Below are 24,371 nucleotides of genomic sequence, written 5' to 3'. Positions count from 1 at the left end.
GATGGTGAGGATGATGTAATAGACACCCCACTACACTAGTATGCATATCACTAGCTAACAATAGATTTTCTCACATTCATGGTGTGATATTGTATAAATTATCAAAATTCAAAAATAAATATAAAATAATGTGGGTACTACTAAAATGCGATAAGCCAATAACTTTTAATAATACAAAGTATGCAGGCACATACTACATTCAATACTATATACAAAAAAATATATAACATATTTCAAGCTGATCACTATATATGTATTTGGAAATCGGTTTAAAAGCTGTAAATTCACATTTAAAGCTATAACAACCTATAACAAATTCTCCTGTATATTTATTTTTCAAATGGCATAAGTTTGAGAGAAATATTGAAATGACTTTCGAATTCTCTCACCGTCTCAACGATAAAACACTCGAATGGTAAATTTAAACGCAAATGGCGTGTTGGAGATGGGGTTACGGCGGTCGAGATGTGAAAATTGAAAATCGTAGCCGAAAACAAGTGCATCTGCACTGACGCGGGGGACCGAAGTCGTTAGTGCCATTAGAGGTCGAGTGCCATCGCTCCGCTAACAAACCCCGCGCCGCGCGCCGCACGACACGACGCTCTCACCTTTTAGAACGTTTAAATCGACCTCTGAAAGGAAGTGGTTTTTCAACAGCGTCTTTGTTTTTTTTTTAATCAAAATAATTCAAATTATTTTACTATATTTTAATTTTTTTTTTTAAATTTACAATGGATATCTCCTCGACCTTGCCGTCGACTCGTGTACCATTCGGTTCCAAGGGCTGTCATTTGGTTGCATGTGCGATGTAACCCGCCTATTGTCCACTTTAGACAATTACCGCTACGTCGCTGACTTTAGTTCTTCTCCTGATCTCTTTATTTCTAGTTCAATCTCGTAACGAAGCTCCCAGGATAGTTTTGAATGCGTCGTGGGCGTCTATCTGCTGACATGATAAGTATGATGAATGGCCTACACTTTGGTCTTCATTTACAAGCTCAGAGTCGCTCAACAAGTTTTCTCTGATTGGGTTTTCTCTACGAGATGGAATTAGAAGTATGGAGATTTGCAGACAAAAGTGTCAGATATAGCCCAGCGTATTGGTAAAATGAAGTGGCATTGAACAGGCCAAATAGCACGCATGAGCCTTATGATTCTGAAGTAAATATCCCGAACCAATTAGCGCTTCCAATCGGTCCTTTATTTTATAGGTGGCCTATATCGGATTACTTTCTTTCGCCTTTCCTTTAAGAATCTCCTCATTCTTGTATCTACCTCGTAATTTTTATACCTTTCTCGTTTGTTTAAAAGTTTATATTTTCTAAAAGAAACTTTTTAATACTGTAATATCATTTTTGAACAAGTTATTCCTTTTTTAATTTGATTTAAATTAATCTCTTTTACTGAAGTCTGTATTTGAAAATATGTAATAGACGCCATATAGAATACATTATTACTCGTATTTGTACTAGAATATTTCACCCAGTCTATGATATAAAACTGTATGCTTTTCCTTCTTCTCGGATTGTCGTTTTTTAAAGTATATTGCGTACATGTTACGCAATCTTTGTCGGTCCTTGGCGGTGCGTATTGCTTCGGCTACTGTACCAAAAGTGGTTGAAAAGGTCAAAATTAAGGAATGCTAATCCATTAATTATTTAATAGAACAAAAAGAAAGAGAGATCATTTGATAATTCCACTAAATATACGAGTACCTACGCATTTATTTTTAATAATATTTGGAATTACGAAGAATTCTAGAACATGCATGACTAAGCCCAAATACCGGTTTATTGGCAGCTTCGTCTTACATACGTGCATACTGTATAGCGATATATCATGGTATGACAAATCATTTCAGTGCATGCACAACATGTGTGATACAATGATAACTGACTCAAACCCATAAAATTAAATTAGTAATCGAATTAAGACAACAAGATCTTGTAACGGAAGTGGACTTTGTACCGATGACTCATTGAAGTTAACTCAAGAACTATGGCTTTATTCTTCCAGGAAAGTGACTTCTGCGATTTGGTGACGTCACGTGCTAAACGAGCTTTTTGGGGATTTCAGAACTGCTTTAAGGCCTTCGAATGTGATTCATATTCACTTACCAAAATAATGTTCTAAAATTCCGCTTTATGATTATTTATATACAAGGGGTGGCTAAACAGAGGCCCGAGAGCCACATGCAGCTCTTTGAACGATTATTTTTGGCTCCGATTGATTGTCGAATTATTTCAATATTTAAATTTACGTAATCTTCGTCAGCTCCTGGGAAATCAACACAAAGTACTTGTGTGCAATATTATTATAATTATTCCACCATAAAATCACAAATAACCGGCATCTTAAGTATTATAAGAGTGCTATAATATATATGTGCCATTATATCTAACTTTAATACACATATTTTGTTTAAATAATTTCAAAAAATAAGATTTTTGTTAAAACAAATCCTTCTTTTACGTGTTTTAAACGCGTATTCAATTGCGGGTCGCAAAAAAAATCGAAAAATGGCTCGAACTATCAAAGAGCTTGGCCATGTTATCTTACACCTTCAAATAAACATTTTTCAACAACAGAGCTCTTTTTTAAAAACTATCACAAAAAGGCTACTGGTTCAAAGTACGACATTTCTTTTACACGACCATTTAGTAAAATCATCGTTTTTCTTTTCTCATACTCCTAATAGTCTTAAGTCAACCATCTGTCTCTATCTGTAAAATATTTGCTGTTAATAAAAACCAAAAGAGTCGTGTTAGGACATATTCAAACAATGTATTAAAGGTTAGCAGTACAGAAAATTAGCTCGTGCACTACCAAGGAAACATTGCCCGGAACTATGATTTACGTCACTCGAATGAGAACGCCTAGAACTGGGCACAAGACCTCAAAGATTTCAGTTTAGGTTGTTATCTTAATATAGGAGTGTAAAAAAACATCGTTCAAAAAAAACTTGCATCTGTTGTTTAATTATACCGTGACTCAATATTACGTAGTTAAAAACGCCCGGTGTGCAGCTACCCTAAACCGTCGGACAACCTTGTGATAGTTTCGATCCTGCTTCGTACACTCGCCCGAGGTATTTCGGGCGCACGACTCTGTACGCACTGATTACCTTCGCTTACTATCGTAAATACCGTGCGTATTTTAGGGTCACATTAAATTACATTACATTTCCACAAAAGAAATTCTGAAACGCGAGTAAAATTGTTTACAAACGGTATGACATTAGCTGTTTACATTAATTCTGTTCAACATCATAATTGCAGCTGTAAGATATCTACTCCATTGAACTCTTGAGACCGGATGGAAGCTTCTTGCATCCAGCATTTACCGACAACCTTCATCAACAACGATCATGTATCTAACTGGAGGGTAGATATCTTGCGCTTGCCAGTATATGATCTTCACTAAAGAACCTAAAACATATACTCTATATTACAGTATTTTACCGCTTCCATTTGAAAATTATTTTCAAGATCAGTTAGTTTCGCAAAAACAAGTTGTATGTCCGTCTGTGCGTATGCGCCTAACGATCGGTTGTAATTCGTTACGTGCGTACAGACGTTCCTAGTATGGCCGGTAATTATTTTCACGCAACACGGTAATCTACTCCGCGACACTTCTTACGTAATAACAGAGACGGACGTAGCCGCACGCGACTTGCGTACGCGCAGCATTTCGTACTCTGCAGTATCTTGTATATCATTGTGAATACGATGTTTATTTCTATTTAAAAAAGAAAAAAAAAGAATACAGTATATATGGTGATTGGTGTCCAATACAGAAATTATGATTAACACGATTATAATATAGTAATAGCATTTTAAAATTCGTACACCTACGTATTAAAAATAATTATTGTTTACTATTTGTCCCTGCAGAATTGGTCTTTCATTGACCTGTCGCATTGCAAATGAGTTTCACAGCGGTAGCTTTATATTATATACATGGTGATTGTAAACAGATGAAAAAGCTTTAAAGCTATTTCCATATAACTATTTAAAAACTAAGAAATTTCTTTCAGCAAACCCTTTGTAAATGTCGAACTAAACAACATGTACATGCATATTACATATAGATAAAAAGATGATAAAATATATATAAATATTTTCGATTGTAAAACGTTGGATTTAGGCCGCTTGTAATCCAATCTATGTCTAAATGTCTAATGGTGATGGTCTCACGGCTGAAATGATATTGGTGATAAACAAATATTAACACAGACGTATTAATATTGTGATCGAAAAGTAAGGTAAATTTGTTTTAAAATTGAAAATTCTTTATTTATTCTTCCAAATCAATTTCGACCCCTTCAAAGTAATCTCCGTCAGATAAAACGCACTTTTTCCAACGGTTTATTCAGTCCTCATAACAGTAAATAGCCTTTTTTCAGTTTAGCCTTCAAGACCTTCTTCGATTAGGTTTTTAACTTCTCTATCGTGTCTAAATGGCGACCTCGCATTGTTGTTTCGAGTTTGAGCCAGTTGTTAAGGTGTTAACCAGAAATAAGATGAACAGAGTGGTTGAGGAATGAGTCGAGTGTTTGATGCTTTTTCTCCAAAAAATGAGATATTTTGTCACCTTGATGCGTTTGAGACACAAATGATATTCTAACTTTTGACCAACAGACGCTTGGCAAATTCTATAGACAAAATTTATAAATTTTTTCTAGGAATATTTAATCGAATCAGGCGTTACCTTGCAGAATCCAATCCATCCTAAGTAAGAAAAGGAATATTTATCCACTTCCGCACATGCAGTGGTAGTCGTGCAATAAAGTGCACCGCCCGCCAGCCCGCTGCGTATTGCGCCATGCGTATGTGGCAAACAATGCGAATCACACAACCGCCACCGCCAAATTACTCAACACGTGTTTCACCCCTCCACGGGGATCTGCAGGAGTTATGTTACACCGATTAGTGCCAAACACAGAGTCACTATAGAGACTTTTTCTAGGAAGGCCACCTAGGAAAAATTAAAATTTACGTGACTTCTGGAATGACCGCAAGTTTTAAATCACATAGTAGTATCTCACGCATTCAAAATTGGAAACATAAAGGCTTTACGTCTTTCTATCTTTAACAATTCACAAGGCCGGTTGGCCTGCACGGGGACTCCCCGCACACAGATATTTGAACACATGATTTTACAATATACAGTATACAGTGACCATTGTAATTTCAATTGTACATTACTCATTATTGACTTCACTTGATTCATAAATACATAAGTATATTAATTCTTACATACATATTCACAACATGTTTATAAACGTTACGATTAATCTATGTTCGTGTAATTGTAAAATGCTTTCTCTGAAATTAAAATTACAATGAGTCGAGAAATACTTCCGAGAATTTGCTTATTCGAAATGATATAAAATAACCTTTTCTCGCATTATAATTAAGAACTATTCCCTCGGATACAGATATATCTAAAGATAAGTAAATTAATATCAAATAATTAGAAATAAATTTATAGTAAATTTTGATAGAGGTAGGAGCGAGAAGTATAGAAGTGAAATCTCTCTATAACTTGTTGAAGGATTTAGACTTGACAAGAGTGAACATCAGATCACACATAGAACATTAAAGTAGCATAGACAGGTTTCTTTAAAGTTAAGGGGAGTTACTACACTCATTAGATTTAGTTAATACATAATGTTAACTTTTAAGTAGGCCTCCTCAAACCTGCTACACAAGTCTAATCTACGTCTTTTCCTACAACGCGAAGAACCCGGCTCGCACGAAGATTCTATGAAATGATGAAGATGTATTGGGGGGTTAAGAATAATTTTAAGAGCTTCAAAAACTTCATCTAATACATTTTATTAAACCTATCTAGCTATATCCCGTACTACACGAGCCAAGCGCGAATGTCATTGTCTTCACAATAGTAATAGCTGGCGCAAAACTGATGTCATAATGTGGATATGCGTTCATTTTTACATATGGCGCCAAATGTCATTGTGCTTTGACATTTATAATGTACATACATAGAGAATTAGTTGTTAATGAGCGATATACATCTCCAGAATGTGGAATTATGGTTCCTGCTCAATTGACAAATTATCAGTCTGTTGTTTTGTTAATTAAGCGATTGGCCCTACGCTTCGTTCAACCTAGGTCCACGTTTTCCACAACAAACCACACAACTTACAAACCTTGAAAGCTAACATTGAAGAAGAAATTTGGAGTCAGATGTTTGATAATTCAAAATGCCGTAAAACGATCGCAATTATACATCAACTCAGGAGGTGGCCACTTGAGCAATATAATTTTTTCAATTCATCGTTCTCAATCTTACACTTTCAAATAAACTTTTTTAACAACAAAGCTCTTTTTTCAATTAACAACAAAATAGCTGTCGATTCAAATTATGACATTACTTTTGCACCACCTTTTATTAATAAATACATCTATTGTTTTTAAATAGTCGCCCGTCTAAAAGGAGAGTTTCTATGTAGTTCATTTACTTCCTCCTTCCATACGCGGCTTTTCCGACTCTTTATCTTAGATGTGACTAATCCAGTGTAGTCAATTTTTTTTTCAGATACGATCCCTTAGAGAAAAACCGAACGGAGCTCCCTCCATAACTCGCCGTGTGACTTTTATTCGACTAGTCCATTAGAGTAGTCATAACAATTAAGGATAATATCACTTGTACATACAGTACTTAATGGAACTGACTCAGTGCGGTCACAGTTGTACAATAATCATTCTTAAATTTGACCAGGACGGGACCCCAGTGGGCAGGCGCGGCGGTCACAGCGCATTACGGAACCGCGGAATGAATCGTCCGCTTCCCGCGTCACACAAAAACTGAGTATCTAATGAGTTTTTAATTTATTTGGACCGCCCTCCCGGGACTGTGCAATCACGGAAAGCGGCTGAGAGGGAATAGAAAAAGTAAAAGTCAGAACATTTTGTCCGGGGATAGCAATATCTACAATTTTATTAAAAAGTTCAAGTTCAAATGTTTAGTTCGCGTGTCAACGGACATTAGAAATAAGAAATGACTTATTTAATCTAATATATCGATATGGTAAAATTAATGGTAGAAATGTAGTGTTCGTAACTGAGGTTACAAATAATCTGGCAGACATTACCAATGGTACTTACCGTAGTTAAGAAAGTCTAAGACGGATCAATAAGGATATAATTAAATTTTAATAGACTTTAAATCATCACTTTAGGTTACTTATTTAGAAATTAAAGGAATTCACTTTTTTAGTCTCTTAAGTTTTGGATGAAACCATTTTTAAAATTACAGAAAGGAGTAGTTTTACTTTTATTTATTGCAGTGTTTTCTTCTTCTGACAGGTTTAGTCGCTTTTATAGTTGAGGCCTAATAAAGGTGACCGACACAATGGTCCGTTTACGACAATACTACTCTCGATACCACAGCAGCCGAAGCATTACATACCGCCAAAGACCTGCATTGAGTCACGATCTACAGTAGTGAGAGAAACGATGCAAAAAGAAAGGTGACAAGGTGTAAAGGTTCAACGACCTTTTTGTCAATTCTGGTAACTAAGCTTGAGAACTCTCTCCGAAACCTTTGGTAGAGCCATCAGATGAATTACCAGATTAATATGCGGCTGAGATCTTGGATTGCTTAGGTCGACACAACATGCAGTAGTTAGATATAAGGGCTCTCAGAGGGGATCTTCGCTCGGGCCCTCAATATTAAGCATCCCGATGCAAAGGCACCAGAGATAGTAAGAACTAGGCTAGTTTTGGGCTACAACAAACTGGCATTACTTTTAATACAAGCATTTCCATTTTAAATAAAACAATTAATTTTCCGACAAGCGCATCGTTGGATATCCACCAAAAGTGAACAGACAACCTTGTTGAAATCGTCCGACGAAACTGAAAGATGAAGAGGCCTAATTCCAGCACAGGATGATGATAACAGTATAAGGGCTAAAAAAAATATGTTTTTATAGATGCAGTTCTGTTTGTAAAGTCAGTTATGGACCTTTTCGCGCTATCTATTCAGGCGACTTAGTTCTGACAATTTGTAATAGTTATCAAATTGACTTTTACTAATATGTCATCATTGAAGCATCCCGGCGCAAGGGTCACCTACCAAAACGGCGGTATCGCTTTGGCCGCGCTATCAGAGGTCGGTTAACGGAAGTGAGGTTATCCTAACCAGTTGAACTTCGGACGTCACATCCGAGATAGAGCGTCACAGTCACGAGTTCTTTTACAATTAATATTCATGGTATGGAGAACACCAGTCATTGTGAGGAACGTATGAACGACTATCGCATTTAATAATATAATCTAATACACGATCAATTGATCATATTACTATAATAATACTAAGGAAAGGTGAAGTGTGTGTGTGTGTGGAGTAACTGTGAAGTTACTGTGTCATTACTCCACATCGAAGCACGTGTTATTAATTTTACTATAACTCAAGCATGACGCTCTGTTTTCATTCCACAAATAAATACATTAAAAAAACTTTTAAGTTAAACGGTTTTTGATACCCATATTGTGGTGGTTGTGGAAAAATATGTACCTAGTCCGCCCTATTGGAACGGCGTCAATCTTGAATTTTAAATTTTGACATAATCATCGTGTTTAACTAGTGTAGCCCTTTTATTTGATACCCATATTGAGGGGGTTAAGGAAAAATATGTAATCCGCCATTTTGTATCGGCGGCCATCTTAGATTTATAATGTTATTGATTTTATTATAATGTATTGTCATCTAAATTAAATGTGTGTACCAAATTTCAGATCAATCTGACAAAGGTGCTTAAATTTCAATTTCTTTTTTGACCCAAATAAACAAATTCCGTGCGGGTCGAACTAAATAAAACCGTTTAATTAGACTGAGGCTCTGTGAACAATCTGGTGGAGAAGTCCATTCAAAATGCCACGAGCAATGTCAGCCTAAGAGAGTTAAAAAAATATAGACAGAACTGTATACGCGTACAATGGGAAATCATATTTAATTTTCCATTATATTATACGAAACTAATGTAACCTTATGTTTTGGTGTTGGAGAGTCTATTAAGAATAAATAAATAAAAAGTTTTCTGCCTTCAGTGACGTAACTCCAAATTGAAAAAGCAGTTAAAGGCGATTAATTATCTTTTTGGTTCTGAATCTATAATCTAGGCAATCTAAGGTAATGAAACAAGCCTAAGACATACAGGTCATCTACTACGCAAGCCCAGTTCGATATTTTGGTCATTAGATACCGATATCCTTGCGGTGATGTCATTTACACTTATTTAAATATATAAAAACGCAATTAACATTCGACTCGACTTGCGACTTCTCGGAAAAACGGTTTAATAGTAAAGAGGAAAAATTTACTAAATACTTAAACACTTACACATAAAATTGGTCCTAGTCTGCAACTGGTTAGACCTGCGAACAAAAATAAAATTGAATTAAATTGAAGTAAGCAGCAAAATCATGTCAAAGTAATCTAATGAAACGAAGAAGAACCGAGAATACACGATTTATTACTAATGCACGAAGTATTGAAAAATATTTTTGTATACTCCTATGGTAAATCATAGTCATGGTAAACCATACAGTTCCATGATTGGGAAATAAAACTCCTTATACTTGTATAGAGGCTTTCGAAATGTGGACATATAGACGCATGCTGTCCATAAGCTAGACTCAGAAGGTGACCAACGTCGAAGTTCTGAAACGAATCGGCCATATACGCGCACTAATGCTCACAGTAAAACGAAGGAAAATCGCTTACTTGGGACACGTTCTTCGACACCAACGATACAATCTCCTTCAACTTATCATGATGGGAAAGGTCGCTGGTAAAAGGAAGGTTGGTAGGAGAAAGAAGTCGTGGCTTTGTAACATTAGAGAGTGGACCGGAATCGCCAGCGCTGCTGAGCTATTACGCAGAACCAAAAATAAGGAAGAGAGCAGGAAGCTGATAGCCAACCTCCACTAGTTGGAGAGGCACTTCAAGAAGAAGAAGAATACCAATGATTCGCAATAAGCAATAGGCAAGCCACAAAGCATAGCAAAGTCATCTGTCCCTCCTATGGGTGGACGTCAAAGGCTACGCTTACTGGTCAGAGGTTTCCAATCCAGACCATTAAGGACCCAGAAGTCATCTGTTCTGCACGCCATGTGGCCTGTCCACTACTAACACAACTCGATAATCCACTGGATTATGTCAGTGATTTTCGTTCGTCTGCGAATGTCCTTATTCTTAATTCCTCCTCCTTAAATAAGTTACAGTCGCTTAGACTATGAACTCAACTGCAAGACTTTAATGACCATGTGATTATATTTCTATTGTATCACTTTACATCATCAAAAAATAAGGTATAATATAACCATACATACTAAAATTAGTCATTACGCAAGGCGGTTCATTCATAGCATACCTAACGCATTTTAATAATAAAACTATATTATTCATTGTTACAAAGTACACCAAAAGTACCACTTATGTTCAGGGTTGATTAATTATTAGTGTAAAATCTTTAAAAGGGTGAACGTATAGATCATTTACTTTCAATAAATGCGTGATACACTCTGTCCAAAAATAAATGATTTCACAGATAATACGTAAAGGAATAAACTAATAAGGATAATAAATATTGAAATTTATTATTGTTTACTATCTGCCTCTGCAGACTTTATATGACAGTTGTTGTAATGTCGCATTCTAACAGAAAAAAAATGTAACATATATCAGACTTTATATATATTGATTTTAGATAAGTCAAGAAGCTTTGACGATTTACCTGTAACTATTCATCCTTTATATAAACATGTAATAATCAAGGGGAAGATAAGTAATATTCGAATTAAAAATGATTTTCTCTGAAAATATTAATATAAACTTCAACAAAAAAATAGTTCTAATTTAAAATTAATTCTAAACTTTAAATATTTGAAGTATGAAAATATAAATTTTAAATGAAATACAAAGTGAAATAAGGCATTTGGGAAATTAATTTCACTCAACTATTAAAGTGGGTCGGCTGACTACATTAGGTAGATCTCAAGCAGAACCTAAATGAGAACGGTATGGCACTGGGCGAAGTGGCTTTTTAATTTCGATTTAGTATATAGTACTACTCAAAGATATACACATTATTAACGACAATATAATCAATAATTATGACATAATATAGCGAAAGCAGAAGATGGTATGAAATACTGTTAAGTCTTTTGAGTAACGCAATTTTGATGAAAAAAAATTATTTAAGTCTAACATAGGAAAAGCTCCTTCGTTCAACTTACCTGACCTTCCCAAGAAAAAAATCTACAGCAGAATCTTTTGATGAGTTGACCCGGTAAATTGTTCTAAACCTCAAGGCATTCAACGGTCTGTAGCGCTTGGGCAGCGACTTGAAATAAAATAATGTACCATCTAATATATAATTGAGTAAAACTTTCAAATTGTATTGTTAATATGTATACATTTTAGCTGTTTTTACCCATAAGAGAAAATTGTGTAAGAAAAAAGGTAAATAATTATGAAACGCTGTCGTGCCTTGCAGCTGGGAGAAGAATGATCCGTATCAAAAAGCGGCAACCCACTCCCAACTGCGTTTAGTAGAAGCGAAAAAGTTTTTGAAAAAAAAATACTAGCGATACAAATTAGAATTAATAAGAAAAACATAGGAAAAGCCACAGAGTAAGTTTGTATCTGGAAACCAAAACACTATGACTATGTAATTATCAAATATGTTAATTAACGAGGAATACATTTTAATTACCAACGTACTAATATTTCAGATAACACCACATTTTACGTTTAAATTCCCTAATAGAGAGCACGTTTAATATATCTACAATCACTTTAATCACTGAACTTTATTATAGAGAGAGCATTGTGTACACAACTACGAGCTTTTATAATAATAATATATTTATTGCACACTATAGACACGCAAAATTAAATAAAAAACTATGCTAATAATAAATAGACACACACATATAAACCTTTCTTAGTTATTCCGCACAAAATGAAATTAAGAATAACATTTAGACATAGGTTTCTTTTGGAATAACAAATAAATGACATTGAACATTTAAATATGTTATATGGAACCGATGTACGATGTACTTTACTCATTTGTTTATTATATTATCGACATAAAATCATTTTCAAAATTGAAATGTATTTTATGATGCAGTTTCTGCATACATGATATATCAACAGTGGATGGGACATCGAGTGGGATGATTTAGTAAAGTTAGCGAATTCCCCAAAATGAATCCTGTAAAAAATTGACAGACTCTCTACTCGTCAACGGTGTTCAGACCTGAGAAGTTTTTTCACTTGAAAGTCGAACAACACGCTGTTCTACCGAATCAAGAGCTTCGAGCTGGTATTTAGCCTAAAAGTGGCAGCAGTCTTCATCACATTTCCGGACCTGTGCTTCATACAGAGTAAGCAACTATCACAGTGTGGTATGCCGTCGGACCTTTTTCAAGACATCCCGCTTTTTACCACCTGATTTAACCTAAGATTCTAGGTAGTTTAGTTTTTCGCAGTTGAGCGTAAAGAAAAACATAAGAAAAGTGAAGATAGATTAAACGGACTTTTTTCCTAGAGAAAATATAGACTTCAGATTCTAACCGGTTTATTCGGAAATCTATGGGCAAGGCCTAAGTCCAGAAGTAGACGTTCGACTGAAATAACGATGGTGATGAAGATGATGATGTACTAGCAACTAACTCATGATAATAAAATAATAAAAATATGAACACGTTTCGTATATAATATGCTTAAATTATCACAACTAAAAAGCTCGGCATAATTTAAATGTACATTAAATGGTAATCGTAATGGGCAACAGCGTGATAATTCGTAGTTAAATAACCCGAAAATTGTTCTAGAAACTTATCAAAGAACTTTCGCTCGGTAGATAACGAACTCATTAACGATTAATATACTACATCCGTACACGTGTAGCAGGTACACGACACTTTTACATTTTCTTGTAAAGATATCCTTCGGTTTGTCGGAAAAAAATATTGAATTATTGAAAAACCTTCACGAAATTATAGCGTATATGGAAAAGAGAAAGGTAAAAATAAGTTAATGTGTCGTCATTTAGCAAAAAGGCTCTAAGGCTTGATTCCAAACAGAACAGGGACTTGTATGATTATCGGAACTGCACCTATATGTCAAAGGAATCTTGTATGTCAAAGGACATATAAATGATATATGACTTCTAATCTACATTATACACGGAGAGATTTTGTCTAAGCAGTGAAAACATAAAAAGGTTAACAACATAATATATTTTGTCACAGCGGTTAAAACAAAACATTAATTTTTAAATTAAATAATTAATATACTCCCCGGAATGTCGGCAATGCAGTCGTTATCGGATACGCCCACGGTGGGTAGCATAGCGCCCAAATCGGGGAAATACGACTATTAATATATCCGCTCACATGCGACCATTTTCACGATTCCAAGAACCGATACAAACGCCACAGCCATTGAGTGGGAATTGAGTCACTTTGTATTTATAAAACTATTCGTTACTATGACTCACGCTGGTAGCACGGTATAATGAAGACATGTGCAAATCAACGGTCAAATTTTTATAAATAATATCTGATAATTAGCAAGTATTATTGTTCCTTCAATAAACTATATTATATCTACACACACAGAGGATCGAAACAAACACAACAAATTGAGTTCAAAAATCTTTCTTAGGATGATTGAAAATAGACGAAAATGCTTACAAAGGTATTTTAAGTTCACGAACGCTTCTGCTCAGTGAACTCAGTTCAGATAAAGCTGTACAAGTCTTAGAGCTAGCACCAACAACTACTACAGAGAAAATGCAATGCAGAGGTGAATATGTATCTCATCAAAAAATATTTAAAAATTTACACCTATTTCCAATCACTTGTACAGCTATCACTGTGAACATGTTACTTTGATAAAATTTTCTATTGTAATGCGATAGGTAGACTTATAGCAGTATATAATCTGCACGGACATATTAAACAATAATTATTTTTTATATGTAGTAATACGAATTTTGAAAACGCTTTTCTTTAATATAATATACCTTATGTATTATTTCTGAGTTCAAGTTAAGTTAAAGTTTTTACATCTATTTCTGATCACTATGTATAATAAACATATTTCATTATGTTTACTCTGTGATGCTTGAATGTTTTATTTTTAAAAACTAATTAAATGATAGAGAAGTTTTAAAAAGTTCGCGATGAAAGTGACAAATGACCACCTGCTATCGCTTGTAGGGGCGCGTTGCAGGGTGATGGAGCGGTCGGAGATAACGTACGCCGATAATGGCAAACGCTTAACTCGCGCATCTGTACCGAACTATTGTTACGGAAACTGAGGAGAAATGAGAAAGTAAGGACCTCACGCCACAGAGGCGATAAAAGTTTACGTAACGATGTAAGTGTGACTTGTGACACGTGTGAAAGATAAATTAGACGAAGAAAAGAAGTTATAACAAGTCAAAGATATATGTTAAGCAATATACCGTTTAGGTACCGAGTTATTGTCTTAACGTGATTTGCAAATTCCTCACATTGCAGGAAGAACACTGAAGTTGGCAGAGAGCAACAATGGCAGAATACTGCAATGATGAGCGCTGAAGATCGCAGGGTGCTGTAGGCATCTAGTCTGTATTAATAAAGCTAGAAATTTCCCACGGATCCCCAGGGACTGGAACCAGGACATTACCTTATTACCAGGAGCACCAGGGCGCTTGGCAGGTACAACCCGGCCAAAAGAGCCCAAGCAAGGAGATCTCGGTTTGATCTGTCAAAGCCCTGTTTTATCCGAGAGGGTCGACCGTTGACATGATCGGTTTGCTGGTGTCGAAATTCAATTGCTACCACTACAGAAAATGTTAGCATTGGGAGAAGAGGTTAAGGTGACTTTTGTTGATAATGTCTTCCATTTTAATATACCTTACACTAAATATAGTTGTATGTTTTTCTATTTACAATCAGCCAGAAAAGAAAAATGAAAGCTATAATTAAATTTGATGATCAGATTGTTTGCTTTTGGAGATGAACCACTTCCTATAAAGTGGCATTTTATTCAACGATTAGTAGATTCAATTCAGATTGAACCTATTCTTGATCTTTGTAAACGGAATACACCCACGTTGGTGTTTATAAAAAATAAAATTAAAATACTTAACAACTCAACATTTTTAGCTTGATTACACCCTAACACACTTTTTTTTGGTTATGATTGAAGTCAAATATTCAGCTGTTAGCTAAGAACACAAAAGTGTTATTAACTATATATCTTGCAATTTTTCATGTTTTATCTCCACAAGACTGCTCACGTACCTACACCTAAACCTAAGTGTTTAGGTGTAGGTACGTGGTTTAAGGTACTCTAAAGAAAACATGAAAAATAAAATGTCTAAATCTATTGATGTTCTTTCGAATAACAACACATTTTGCAATTGATTTTTATTTCAAAAGATATAAGCTATATAGTTTAGTTTATCATTCAATAGTTTTACGTAAATGACATAAATTCCCTCTCCCAGTCCGGGTTCAATTCGGTCGGATCAGTCACGCGGTAATCAGACGGGCGTGTGCACGACCTATGACCCGTGAGTCAGGTCGCCCGGGCGCCAAGCGTCAGCCGTCGTCCATCCGTTCAACAGTAGGAAGTCACTTCCTCTCCAATTAATACGACTGAACTAGTTATTTCTAACTTACCCGCCTACTGTACGAGTCCGAATATCTCTGGAATATATTAGATTTTTATACATCTCTGCTATTCATATTACGTAACGAAATAACCGGAACGACTTGTATTTTAGGCAAAATTCGGGTAAAAAAAAAAACGTTATTTTTTACGACTTAATCTTTAGCTATGGAGAGGGTTATGCTCGGGAACTTTAGCTGAAGAGCAAATTAAGAATGAGGAGTAAAACACAGAGTCCAGTACAGAGAGAGAGTTTGGCACTAATCGGTGTAACATAACTCCTGAAGATGCCCCGTGGAGAGGTGAAACACGTGTTGAGTGGTTTGACGGTGGCAGTTGTGCGATTCACGTTGTTTGCCGCATACGTATTTATCAGCGGGCTGGTGGGCGGTGCATTTGTTGCACGACTACCACTGCATATGCGGAAATGGCAAAATATTGGTCTTTTTCTTACTTAGGATGGACCTCCGCAAGGTAACGCTTGATTCCATTAAATATTTAAGAATGAGGAGATCCGTAGATAAACAAACGTAACATAACCTAGCGGATTGGCTGGTTTAAGTAGCAGTAGACAAGGCACATGGCGAGCACATCTGATAGCTACCAGATTTAAGCTTCTGGAGTGGAGACCACGGATTAGTTAGCACAGCGAAGACCACTGTCAGCAAAGACGCTGGATGCAGGCAGCTTCCAACTGTCTATCAGAACATGGGCGAGACTTTTGTCAAATATTAGACGTTTTACAACAGAAATTATGGTGATGGTCTCTAAGTGTTACCCTTTGAAAATAGAATACAGATCTAACGGAGATTGACGTACTAGCATCATGTCCATGCGACAAGTAGTTAGATATCGAGCAATCACTCCTACAAAAAGGTTATCGCAACTACACACTCGTCGATAACACATAAAACAATATTCTACATGTTTTATTGACTTGTAAACTTTTAGAAACATCAGGGAAATCCTCAGCTTTTTGGATCAATGAGTAAGAAAATATCGAGATAGCATTACATCATCATTTCAATTGTAGAACGTTCAATGATCACCAATAGGACTAGAAGGAAGTGGCTTAATTGTCCACTGATGACCTCGACAAGGCCGTCTGTACTTCGCACTCGGACCTCACTCACGATGCTTTGTTTAGCAAGCCCAGTCCAGAACTATTTTCTTTTTGGGTGTTTAATACGGTTTTTTTTTTAAAAAGAATGGATAAGCTCGTCTAACATGTTTTACCATCGAATGTTACATCACTGAATATTTTTTTAATGACTCCCGCTAATGAGGCCTCTCGTACCCCTAATTAGTTTGGGATAGGGACTTTTAATTTTCTTTTAATTAATTTTTTCACATATGTTTTTTTTTTATTTTCGCGTTCTTCTACCATGCGTCTTAAGATCTCTCATTCTTTTCCTTACATCCTACATTTCATCTGTCTTACCCTTTCATTTTCCGTCTTTTTCGATGCCTTTCATCCATCGCCTCATTCCGCGGGTTTTAATTCTTATTTCTTTTTATTATCCGTGTTACAATTGTTTTGCATAGCCTAAGGAATTCAGGTCGCATCTCATCGTTCTGAATTAGCGAGACTTCATCACTGAATATTAGGTATGTACTCCCCCATAAAATTTCAAAAGGACATGTAATATATGTGTGTATATACATAAATACATATGTATATATATATATATACATGTATATATACATATATACATGCATATATATATAATGAAACGGTAAAAAATAACCAGCATATTTCAAATTTAAAAATTATATAATTTAATAAATAGGCATAAAAATTAATAGAACCATTAAAGTTAATCTATACGTATTTGATATGTTATAAAGATAATATATAGTTCATAAAGTAATTGTATTAATTAATACAAATTTATGTTACGAATGTATGAACGCGTATATAATAAAGATAACATTGGAAATAACATAGCCCCTATCAACACATCCAGTTGCTTATAAATAGGCTAATATAGTTTGTTTCTAATCAACTGAAGCTATTTTAACATACGTTAACGTATTACGTTCATACGTAAACTAAAAACGTTTACGTAAAGTAAATATAAACAGTACATTCTATTATTACTAAGTGTTTCATTGTTAAAAATATCGGGAACAAATACACATAAAGACCGCACATATCTAAAGTGAACAAGTGCTTCGACTTAGTGACACAATATCACTATAAATTAATTCATAATGAAAATGTGATCACCGAATCCAACTCAAATAGTCAGCGTTTAGGAAGCTCCGAAACATTTTCTTGTGCAAAATAATACTGTCTGAAGACGAATATCTTTGACCGATGTGTGTTGCTGGTGATGACATAAGGTTCCAACACATGGTCGCTTACGATGAGCTTCGTTAGAAAGCTCAGACACCCGGAGAGGGCTGTGCTAGGACTTTCGGTGCGAGATCGAACCTGAAGTGAGAAATCCGCAAAGAAAACCAATGTATAATAAAATTATTAAAAGACAACAGCGACCCGATCTAAAAAAAATTCCTTTATACCCTTTCATCGATTCTAACAATCTTCTTCAACTTGTATTTTTGCATTAAACCCATTCATTATTCTTCACTAACCTCATGTTGATTATCTTCTCTCGTGTTCACATATTTTATGCCTTTATCTACTGTATTAAGATTGTTTCTCGATCTTTAAATGCTAATTCAGTCTACTGTAAAATCTAGTTTTATTTTTGGTTATATTTTGTAAAAAAACACCTTCAACAAGTTTCATACATACAAGCACACTAACGCAAAACTAAATATTAGTCGCGTGTGACGTAATAATTTTTAACTAGAGTTCATATTTCTCTATTTAAAGACAAGGACGCTTACGGATGTAACACTGTTAATAATTAGTACATCTGCCAACGACGTACTAGTAGTTACATATCGTTATTTTGAATAAGGCTATATTCGAATGTTGATCGCGCTGTTAGCCGTTTTGGCTTTTACAACTCGGACTTAGAGCTCGCGGATCCGAAATCTGCGAGCTAATAAACTAAAAAGATTTTGAATAAATAAAACTAAAGGTTATATGACCTTTTTACATTTTGGTTGATTGTCGTTGTCATACATTTGTGTGCGAGTTGTTGTTGTTGTCATACATTTGTGTGCGAGTGTCGTTGTACACATGGAAGGCGGTCGTGTCAGTAGCTAATCGTGTGCTAATGCGACCACACCCGTCGTCGCGACCTTGCCGCGGCTAAGGTGTCAATGGGGAGTCTTTGACTCGCGCCCACGTCGTCGTACACGGCGCGAACAATGCGCGTTGCATCCGATATGCAGGCTTCGCGTCCGCCAGTCGCAGCCTAATTTTATACATTCGCTTTGAATAGCGTTTCAATGCACTTTAGGTGTTTACCGAACACCTCGCCATCGAGATAACTTCACTCCTTGATTCTTTTTACATTGTTCAGACAAGAAGTTCCCAGAATTTTCCTTTTCTTTCAAAATGTAACTGATTCCAGTGCACCCTCTGAATCTCTACGATGTTTCCAAAACCCAACAAAAAATACTGTTTGAAGTAAGTTTTTACATGAAATAGTCACATAGCAAAATATTATCTGCCTATATTGATAATTGAAGTCAAGTACATTTGAGTTCTTCACTATCGAAAGTACAAAATGGTCGTGAACCATTTTTGTGAACACCAATTTTTTTTCACGCCGTCTTAGGTCCCTATCCAGTCTCCCTTGGGCCCCCATGGGTTCATCTAGACGATTTTGGGAACTAAAGCCTGAACATGGTAGCTGAAGTTACTCCCATAACATTGTGTTGTTTATGTAAAGTAGTAATCTTGGCACTCTCAAAGTAAATGGACGGCTCTTCTCATATTTCTCCATCATCTTTCCTTCACCGAGATACTTAGCACGTGTAGACTAGATCGATTTCATAAGGGTCATTTAATCTATCATTCAAAAACCTGAGCTACCTCTCTGTCTTAAGCCTCTAACGTGGACAATAAGTTAAGATTATTTGTAACCAAACTTCGTTAATGTTTTCAGTCTTGATTTTCAGTTTTTCTATTTCGATAATCTTTATAAGAATTCATAAAGTATGTATTTACCTGCATGCAATTTCAAGTAATTTTATATTATTTAAATAAAATAGTCCCGCAGTTTGTTATCCGCACAGAAAGTAATATCTTTGCGTAAATAAGAGATGTGATCATAGATTGAGTGAAGAATTTTCGAATTTGAATTTAGAAATTCTAACCAGCATTCGGTCGTAACTACGGAAAACTACCTACAAATTCGTCAACCGAGTTCACTTAATTTTCTGCCAAATTACTTCCAATTATGTTGTTGTGTCATATAAACTATATCTCAATCCACAATCTTGAAATACAATCAAGTATCACTTAACAAAATAATCGATGAAATGAAAGTTAATATTCATGGAAATATTTTCGTAAACCGGTTAGTATCAATGACGTAACAGAGTTATTTGAATAGTTTCAAGTAATGCATGCGAGGTGGCGGTGGTGATAATAAAGAGCCGGTCGCAAAAAGAAATGAGACCAAACAAACGCGGGTAATAATGGCCAGGTACCAGGCGAGCATAAATTCCGAAGCAGTCGTCACACCTACAGTTGCCATGAATAATGCCAAAACTTTGGGACAAAACAAATTGGAATCCCACGTCTTATTCTGCTCAAACAATTCAATATCATCTTATACTTGAGTATCAAATACTTACTACGATTAAATATAGATGTATTTTAATCTTTCTTTATTTCATTTCTGTTTCAATAAACCGGAAAAAGGAATTACTGATATATTTATTATGAAAATAAGTTATAAACCAACATAATTATTTTACCCAATTTAACAATTTATATCGGTCAACATAGATTTGTGACTTATTTTTGATTAATTTCGTTCACAGCTTTAGATTACAAATATTTAAATTTATAGTAGTGACTGTGTAGAAAAGACTATTATAAGTTACTTCGGTAATGTGTCAGTCTAATGTCTTCAGATATAATATACGACCATATTACGTGTACATATGTTAAAACTATATATCAACTCTTTCTTAATTCCTCGTCCAAAAATATACACCAACTTTTTCGTGGCCCGCGTGTGTCTTCAGTAGCTACTTAGATCTGGCGTTGTGGAACCAGGGTCCGTATCTCGGAATATGATAATCAATTTTGATGGTTGTGACGCCTCTATTCGGCTATTAAATGGCTCGATTTCATCCCTTGAGTATTTGTATCTGTTATGGTAGTACTTCGCAGTTATTTTTTATAAACAAAGTATTGAAGCTGCGTGCATTTAGTAGCATTGTTAATTTTTCTATATTCAACAGGTGTTGGGCGCCGATAGCCTTTCAGACTTAACAAAACAAATTAAACGCGGAATAAACGATTGTTAGCGACATCGACCTTCATAGAACGCCACCTGCGCACCCTTTAGCTGTAGACACGTCCACATTAACAACGAATCTCGTATCTTTAAGGAAACCCACATTAATTTATGTACACGATGTAGCTCACAATACAAACACGGTATAAGTATATACAGCTAATGTTTGCACTATACGAGGACTGAATTATTAACCGCAAGGGTCATTGATTTAGATCATGGTAGGTATAGATCGAGAAAAAGTAATGCGTAGATGTCATTATCCAGGGCTAATGTCATTCTTTTCTTTGATGCGTATCTCTACTATAGCTTAATTGGCAATAATTATTACCGTGAGCTTGAGAATTCAGAACACGCTTAGTCCAAACTTCGCTTACATAACTTAAGGTAAGGTACGTAAGGTTCTGTCGAGACACTGGAGCAACGGCCCAAACCTAAGTCCCTTCTCCTCGATTGATATCACATATTATAACATGTAGTAATATATTACTGGATGAGAAGGTCGCAGACTTCTGAGTGCTTCATGAAGTTGCAAAGGCTTGAAAAAGATAGGTTACAAAGGCGAGAGCAGACCTTCGAGTTGAACGGTTGCGTACCTTGATAGCATTATTGCAAATTCAGAATGCATTAGCGCCGAAAGTGATGGATGGAACTCAAGCAATGTTTCTGTTTAGCATGATCGGCCGCCGACATTTCAGCCCATAGGCGCCAACTGTAAAGCAGAAGTCTTCCCTAAAGATGCGATCATGGTACATCCCTATAGGTATAGGGATGTACCATGATCGCCACTCTTGGAGGCCTTTTTACTTCTAAGCTGCTTATATGTAAAAAGTACTCATTCTAACTTTTTATTTAGGCAACCTTAGACTTAGTAAAGCGCTAATGTTTTGGAATATGTAAGGTTGTAGCTGTAAGTATTGGCGGAGGAAATTCTGGCAACGCTTCTACATATAATTGGAGAAAACACGGTACACTTGGTGGTATATCACATTAGCTAACGTCCGTTTGTCCTCCTCACCGCCTGCACTGAAATCTTGTATAAATACGATGCGATACGTTGTGTCTTCCAGAAAATCGAGCATATTTATGTGTTGCTATTAAAATGTTATTGTTAGTAAAATAAACAGAAACGCCTATAGTGTTTTTAACATTCGACGAAAGATGTACTTATAGTTTGAAAACATTAAGGAAATCCCATGGGCAGGAGGACACCCTACAGGCCACACTCGCGCCTGCACGCGAGTCGCGAGCTCGCAAAAAGCGCGGTGCGTCGACCGGAGGCTGCCCTTGAACGAGACACGTGTCCGAGCACACGGACACGAGCGACGTCACCCTAGCTCTGCTCGCACTACGAAACATCAAAATGTTTTAAGTACTTTTTTATTTATAATTTTACATAGAACCTGGCCTTTAATATATACAATACGAAAATCACGTACAAGATGCGAGTAGATATTATAAATTTAAATGTGTTGTCCATTACGGGTTGTATAGGCGAAAAGGACAACGAACGCCCGCAAAAATACCGCAGCGTAGTTTTTACATGGTGGCATTTCCAATAATAACAAATTGATAATAAAAAAAAACACATTAATAACTGCTTAGAATCAAAGAACGTTAATAAACGCTATAAATTTTGGCTTTTAACGTTAAAAGGGTCACTTTATGAGATGTTACCCACACGTTAAGTCAAGGGCATAAGTAAATGATTGGAGAATGGCACATGTATTTAATAAATTGTAATACATTATCTGTGTCGGAATATAAACGAGTCGATTTTAATTAAAATTGAGTGTTGACACTTAAGACGCCAGATAAAAATCTAAATAACAAGAACAAAATCTTACTAATTTATTAAGACAGCTGATGACCATTCATATTATTAACTCAGAATCATTTTATAGTGTACAGAATGAATTGCTCAACTACTGTATTAAAAATATTGTGAATGTGACCACAAAAAATATCTCATAGATATCGTTGTGGACTCTTGTGAGGTATTTGCAACGTTCTTAGCTATACATTTTAATAATATTATAATAAGTGATCCGTATTTTATTAAAGTTTATATCAATTTGACATCTTGTAGCATTCTTCTTATACATAACTAGCCGTGCCCGCGACTTTGTCTGAAGTAAAAATAAAGGTAGCCTATATTTCTCCTTATTACATCAGCTACTGCTAGTATAAATCCCGTCAAAATCGGCCCATCCATTCTAGAGATTAGCCGGAACAAAAAGACAGATCAACTTTTTAAAAAATCTAATTTTAGTATATGTACTCCTAAGTATGTAATAAAAGGCGGTTATTTTAATATTACAATCAGACACCCCAATTTTATGTTTTTTTTTTTTTATAAATGATAAATGTGTAAAAATATGAATAAATTAAAATGTTCAATAAGTTTCACTTAGATTGCTATCAAGATTAAATAAATTCAAATTTTCGAACAATACATGTAACAGATTTAAAATTTTACACCTATTTAAAATCGCCTTTTATGAAGTGATCACTATATTGAAATTTTAATTGTAATGCGTCAGGCAAATGGTTTATTAAAATGTAGTAATCAAAATTTTGAAAACACTTTTTCTTGTTTATATTATTTATAATTCCCGATACCATTAATTTTTGGATAGGGTGCACCGTCATGTCGTCGTTTCAGCTTATGGACTACCACTGCAAGACAGGCCTCGCCCAAAGATATCTATGCGGGATATACCATAATCGCCACGGTTGGCAGGCGGATTGGTGATCGCAGTGTATATATGATACTAGCTGATCCCGCAAACGCTGTTTTGCAAAAAAAATATCTTTAATTTTCAATTTAAAAATAAGGGTTGATCGTAGAGGGGTGAAAATTTAGGGTTGTATGTATCATAAAAAAATAAAAACAAAATATTTCGTCAAAAAAATAAAAAAATTTTTTTAAGGGTGAACAACCCTTATCACTTAGGGGTATGAAAAATAGATAGTAGCCGATTCTCAGTTCTACTAAATACGCATATAAAATTTGGTAAAAATCGGTCAAGCCGTTTCAGAGGAGTTCAAGTTCGAACACCGTGACACGTGAATTTTATATATTAGAAGATTATGGTACACAGAGGACACTGCTGCCCTTCCTCTGGAAACTCGTCTTTGCTCTGTATCAATCGTGTATAATTAATGCAGACAGTGTGAATTATATAAGATTGTATCCAGGGAATCGAACCGAAATCTTGGACTGAAGTCTCGGTCTTTACTGCTGGGATACCATACAGAAAGATAAAA

The 24,371-nt window shown here is 35.4% G+C and overlaps 1 protein-coding gene across 2 annotated transcripts in view; it reads right to left on the bottom strand.

Annotated features, from left to right (window-relative positions):
- Positions 1 to 24,371, bottom strand: part of LOC137919349 (mitochondrial cardiolipin hydrolase-like) — a 204,841-nt gene that overhangs the window by 30,374 nt on the left and 150,096 nt on the right. For both annotated transcript variants that reach the window (XR_011106727.1, XM_068762401.1), the window contains one exon: positions 9,373 to 9,407. The gene's annotated coding sequence lies outside the window, so the exon portion shown is untranslated. The remainder of the gene's footprint in view (positions 1 to 9,372; positions 9,408 to 24,371) is intronic.

Source organism: Battus philenor, unplaced genomic scaffold (genome assembly GCF_028537555.1).
Source record: "Battus philenor isolate CCGP_79_NKW_IND1 unplaced genomic scaffold, ilBatPhil1.0.hap1 SCAF_16, whole genome shotgun sequence".
Classification (NCBI taxonomy): Eukaryota; Metazoa; Arthropoda; class Insecta; order Lepidoptera; family Papilionidae; genus Battus; species Battus philenor.
Note: the sequence above shows the minus strand (reverse complement) of the source record. Positions and strands in the feature narration are given on the sequence as shown.